The 6000-nt window shown below is 42.3% G+C and overlaps 1 pseudogene; it reads right to left on the reverse strand.

Annotated features, from left to right (window-relative positions):
* Positions 1 to 5642, reverse strand: part of LOC149445468 (uncharacterized) — a 29991-nt pseudogene extending 24349 nt beyond the window's left edge.
* Positions 5643 to 6000: the final 358 nt, after the last annotated feature.

The raw sequence follows: 6000 nt of genomic DNA on the forward strand, positions 1-6000 counted from the left end.
ACCTCTTATGTACCTTGGGGATAATGTAGATAGTGGGGATGTTATAATCCTCCACATGTAGATAACTGTATTCCTTCTTGGTGATAAGGCCCACCTCACATGCCAGGGATAGTTCATGATTAAGGAGCGAGACTACCCTGGGAAAAGGATTCCTCTCTAGTTTACTGTATGTAGAAGTATCTTGAAGCTGCCTTTTGATCTCACATTCATAATCATCCGTAGACATGAACACCACATTACCTGTTTTGTCACAAGGTTGGGTGCTTCCTTAAGTTCCCTGAGTACCTGTCTCTCACGCTGTGAAAGTTATCAACACCACTTGGTCTCCAATCAAGCTGTGCCAAGTCATGATGAACCAGATCAAGGAATACTCCCAGCCATCGATTTTTCCGGATCTGGGGCATTTTAGTAGATTTTATAGGTAGACAAGCCTGTCTTAACCCTAAATTGCAAGGATCAGTATAGGACTCGGAGGTTACATCCTCCATCAATGAAATGAGATTGTCCATAGCCTCCTGATCCCTATCCTGTAATATAGGGGTAATATACAGGTTGGAACCAGTTCCTTCCTGTCTTCCTTCCTATAGTGACCTCAGGTAGACCTTTCTGAGTGAATTGGAAAATACATTGATGTCCTTATTAAGGATATGGTGATGGCACTTCCTTCATATGTTCAGGACACATGAGATGTACTGTCAAAGATTGCTCAGATTCAGGTACAGCCAGGTACACTTTTGGTGGGTATTGATGTAGAGTCTCTCTATACCTCTACCCCCTATGATTGGGGGATTGGAGCTTTAGCCAATTTCCTAGATAAAAGCTACCCAATGATGGGAGCTCAGAATGAATTCCTTATTGAACTGCTAGAGTTTGCCTTAAATCAAAACATTTTACAATTTCTAGGTACATCATACCATCAAATTCTTGGGACCTCAATGGGAGCCCCCTGGACACCTGCGTATGCGTGCTTGCACGTTGGCTGGCGGGAGGAACAAATTGTTTATTCACCCCCCTGTACATCGATGATGTCCTCATGCTATGGGAAGGCACTGAGTCGACGCTTCATGCGTTTTTGTCTGAACTCAATAATAACAATCATAATATCAAACTCACCTATACCTTTAACTATAGGGAACCTCGTTCCTTGATCTGTCAGTATGGATTGAGGGTGATGCCCTCCATATTAAAATGTATAGGAAATCTACAGCTGTCAATTCCTTGCTCCTCACCTCTAGCCCCCATCCACATTCTCTGATCCGGGGGATCCCCACTGGACAATGTCTGTGTATTTGCAGAAATTGTACCTGTGGTGACGACTATGAACAAGAAGCAGATGGCCTCTGTAACAGATTTCAGGAAAGGGGGTATCAACATAGTACTCTTAGACAATCCAAAGTGAAAGCCTCTAAATGTAAGCGGGAAGTTATTACATACATGTACTGACAATTCTGTCTCTCATGATCTGTCTTCTGTGCATATTATTACCCGGTTTGGGATCCAGTGGGAGGCGGTACGGGAAGTTCTTACTAAGCATTGGCACATCCTTACTCAGTCCCCTGAATTATCTGATTGTAGGCCCTAGACCCCTTATGGTCACTAAGCGAGCAATGAACCTGAGGGACAATCTAGTTAAATCTGAATTCACACCAACAAACAATTGGCTAACAGATTTAGCTCCACTCATCGGAATGTATCCCTGTGGATGATGTATTATATGCAGGTATGTTGACCGAAAAGACAGATTTACTGCTGTCAACAGAGAGTTTTTCATAGCAAACAATTCATGAATTGTGCCACCACACGTGTGAAATACATGCTCCAGTGTCCTTGTGACAAAATATATATTGGAAAAACAAAACGGCAATCACGTGTACGTATGGGTGAACATTTAGGAAGCATTTGTAATAAACACAATCGAACTCCTGTAGGTGAACATTTAGGATGCATTTGTAATAAACATGATCAAACTCCTGTAGGTGAACATTTAGGACGCATTTGTAATAAACATGATCGAACTCCTGTAGGTGAACATTTAGGACGCATTTGTAATAAACATGATCGAACTCCTGTAGGTGAACATTTAGGATGCATTTGTAATAAACACGATCGAACTCCTGTAGGTGAACATTTAGGATGCATTTGTAATAAACACAATCGAACTCCTGTAGGTGAACATTTAGGATGCATTTGTAATAAACACAATCGAACTCCTGTAGGTGAACATTTAGGATGCATTTGTAATAAACACGATCGAACTCCTGTAGGTGAACATTTAGGATGCATTTGTAATAAACACGATCGAACTCCTGTAGGTGAACATTTAGGATGCATTTGTAATAAACACGATCGAACTCCTGTAGGTGAACATTTAGGACGCATTTGTAATAAACGTGATCAAACTCCTGTAGGTGAACATTTAGGATGCATTTGTAATAAACGTGATCAAACTCCTGTAGGTGAACATTTAGGATGCATTTGTAATAAACACAATCGAACTCCTGTAGGTGAACATTTAGGACGCATTTGTAGTAAACACGATCGAACTCCTGTAGGTGAACATTTAGGACGCATTTGTAGTAAACATGATCAAACTCCTGTAGGTGAACATTTAGGACGCATTTGTAATAAACACGATCAAACTCCTGCAGCTGAACATTTTGCTAAATTCCACAATTCATCTCCTGCCGGTTTGCGTGTGAAGGCCATTTATGCACTCAATTTGCCCAATTGTAGGGGTGACTTTGATACAATTCCTTTACGTAAGGAGAAGGAATGGCTCTTTAAAATTGGATCCCAGCACCTAGTGGCTTAAATACTGAATTCAGTTTACAGGTCTTTCTTGACCCATAACTGTCCTTTTTGCCCCCTACTCACTGCTATAATTCCCATTTGTTAACAATCGGTTATATATGCTGACTAATCCTATCTCTTTCCTGTTTGGCCATTGGGTTACTCTGGCTCACTATGGCACATACTGTACTTTATATGGGGTTCTAGTTGCCCCTCTGTATGGGAATGTTTGCCCCGTTATGTATATTTGAATCCCCTCTTTTTGTTTTAATTATATGATGATTTGTAGCATTTTTGCATTGCTGGAATGACTTTTCTGTAGTGGCCATTTTTCCTGTGTGACGACTGTGTCCCCTATAAATGTCTTCAACAATATGGCCGCTACATCCTGAATAAGCTCACGTGATTCAATGGGCAAAATGCATTGACATCACAGCGTTGTAACGCTCACTTCCTCGCCATCCAGTCCTCCTTGGCGGCTCTACACTCTGACCACACCGGACCATCTGACAGACTCTCCGTCCCTGGACAACCACATGGCATGCTCCTGCAGCTCTCATGTTGCAGCAAGTCAGGATCACCATAGATGTCGGTATATGGTTGGCTGAACAGACATTGTTTTCACAGTAAGGCATCAATATATTGGGAAAATTCCCCACAATAGCAAATTGCTTGGTTGAGTTACTTATTGGATGTATTTATCCTTATGGCGGGAAAGCGATTCATTACACATCTGTACAACAGCTCACCCCCCATTTATTGTATCCTGTATACTGCCAATCATACATACTGAGATTATGGACATTTACATCTCCAATCAAGGATGATTTAGTGGACTGTCCTCTATGGGAAGTATATGGGTCTGTCATGCATCTATGGCCTCAACAACCATCAAGGGATTGATCCATATGGTCTAATAAATGATAACCGTTTGTCTCCCCATTTCTATATACTGCTTCCGGTTGTTTTATCATTTCCCTCTATTGGGGGTCCATCTATTTGGTTTATAGGAACAACGGGCTGTATTCCTATCCTTACAATTATCTTTCACACATGTGAGTGTTCTGGACTGCCTTCTATGGATATACCGGGATTCATATACACCTACACAAGGACTGCCTGAGTCTGTTTTATTGTTTTTTGATCCTGCCACAATCTACATTTGGCTCCACTGACGTCCGTGATTACTCTACTTCCATTTTTTTTTTATTATTCTTGATCTCCCTTGATTTCTATGTTTGATGTGGAATGACCCTCTTTGGGTTTCACAGTCCCTCATTATATTGGCCAATCTTAGTGCTGTAAGTGTAGCGTGGACCCGGGTGTCCAGGTGGGGGTTTCTCTGTATGGCAACGTTGTCATGATTTTATTGTGCTGGGTGGAGGGCATTGTCAGCTTTCTATTGTTGTCATGTCAATTTCAATACAAATTGTGTTTCAAGCCGCAGCTCTGTTCTCTTGAGGACTTCTCTTCCAGTGAGTTCTTTACTCGTGGGTTTCCATTGTTATCTCTGGATTTCACCTCAAACAATAAAGACTTTGAATTCTGCGTTTCACACCTCAGTGTCTGAATTGCATTATTCCCAGAGTACTTTGTATCCGGCGTGATTGGACGGAGGGTGCCGGCACAAAACCGATCTATCCTAACAATGGCCAAAACTCATCACAGCTGGGGGAAGGATCGTCACATTCATTCAACTAAGATTTTTTAAATAGATCTCTAAATAGTTATGAAATCTCCCACCACAAAATGTACTCAGCCAATGAAAGGCAATGGCTCCATTTTTATTTTTCTACTGTTATCAATGACCAACAATTTTGGTGTGCCCACAGTGACAGAGTCTGACAGCCCTGCACTAGATGGTCATAGGAAACCACTATATGAAATCAAATATGGACAATATGTCTCATGGCTAAGCAAACACATTTCATATTTATTCCACTCATTTTATAAATATAGACCTCTAAGAATTTGTGAAAGATTACACTGAAAAATGGCCAGCCCGGTCCCACACTTATCTCCTTATGGACTGTTCCTTCCATGATGAAGATCAGCCATGGAGTATATCTGAGGTGTATATCAGGGTGTGCTTCTTCCCCACATGAGAGCTGGGATGTCCAGCAACATTCATCTAGAAGACATTTCCTGCACTCAAGGCACTAATACACCTCCAGGGTTGTGTGGGATCCCTGATGTACAGGAAGACAGGACTTCAGTGAGGAACATTTCCCTCATCCAAGACAGGAAAGTGGCTTCTCTCCCATGTGAGACCTCTGATGATTGTAAAGATGTGATTTCCTTGAAAAACATTTCCCGCACTCAGGACAGGAATACGGCTTCTCTCCTGTGTGAGATCTCTGATGTGTGTAAAGATTGGACTTTCTTGAAAAACTATTCCCACATTCAGGACAGGCATACGGCTTCTCTCCTGTGTGAGATCTCCAATGTTTGTGAAGACTGGACTTCTCTGAAAAACATTTTTCACATTCAAGACAAGAGTAAGGCTTCTCCCCCGTGTGAGATCTCTGATGTGTGTAAAGATCAGACTTCTGTGAAAAGCATTTCTTGCACTCAGGACAGGAATATGGCTTCTCCCCTGTGTGAGACCTCTGATGGATTTGAAGATTGGTCTTTAATGAAAAACATTTCCCGCACTCAGGACAGGTATATGGCTTCTCTCCTGTGTGAGATCTCTGATGTCTGTAAAAATTGGACTTACCAGAAAAACATTTCCCGCACTCAGGACAGGTATATGGCTTCTCTCCTGTGTGAGATCTCTGATGTATTTGAAGATTGGTCTTCAATGAAAACATTTCCCGCACTCAGGACAGGAAAATGGCTTCTCACCTGTGTGAGATCTTTTGTGCATGTTAAGATGTGATTTAAAACAGAAACCCTTCCCACACTCAGTACAGGAAAACCTCTTCCCTGTTGGAAGGCCGGCCCGGTCCCGCACAGTCTGAGGTTCCTCAGGATACGAGGAATCCGATGGTCCTTCTACACTGGGTGGGGCCGGATGGACATTGGAGGGAGCCGGGTTTTCTCCTGGACTATACTGTGTGATGTCCTCATCTTCTACTTTCCAGTCTGGAGCCAAAGTGAGACAATCCTCGGAGGTTTTCCTCATCTCCCGGCCATGGACTAAAATACAAAGACAAAGAGGATTACTAGACAGGAGCTGATTGGTTCCCCCAAACCAGGACTCCGCCC

This window comes from Staurois parvus, unplaced genomic scaffold (genome assembly GCF_062004578.1).
Source record: "Staurois parvus isolate SC_StPar_1 unplaced genomic scaffold, SC_StPar_1.0 ptg000720l, whole genome shotgun sequence".
NCBI lineage: Eukaryota > Metazoa > Chordata > Amphibia > Anura > Ranidae > Staurois > Staurois parvus.